This window comes from Carlito syrichta, unplaced genomic scaffold, assembly GCF_000164805.1.
Source record: "Carlito syrichta isolate Samal-C Ts95f unplaced genomic scaffold, Tarsius_syrichta-2.0.1 Scaffold170926, whole genome shotgun sequence".
In the NCBI taxonomy this organism is placed as follows: Eukaryota; Metazoa; Chordata; class Mammalia; order Primates; family Tarsiidae; genus Carlito; species Carlito syrichta.
The window spans coordinates 1-390 of NW_007115022.1; positions in this window are offsets into that span (position 1 = coordinate 1).

Here is a 390-nt window from a genome sequence, read left to right on the forward strand (position 1 = left end):
CAAAAAAAAAAAAAAAAGAACAGTGGCCACAGAGGACGTGGACGAGGGGAGGAAGCGAGAACAGCAGAAGAGAGCTCATCAAGCGTACTAAGTGAAAGGGTTAAGGCCAGCAGGATGGCACACCCTGCAATCCCAGCTACTAGAGACTGAGGCTCACTTGAGCCTAGGAGTTCATGGCACAGTGCGTGATGATCATGCCTGTGCATAGCCACTGCACTCCAGCCTGGGCAACATAGCGCAACTCCATCTCTTAAAAATAAAAAGAAGCCAGGCTCGGTGACTCAGCCTGTAATCCCGCGCCTTTGGGAGGCTGGGGTGAGTAGATTGCCTGAGCCCACAGGTTCGAGACCCGCCTGGGCAGCGAGACCTCATCTCTACAATAAATCAAAA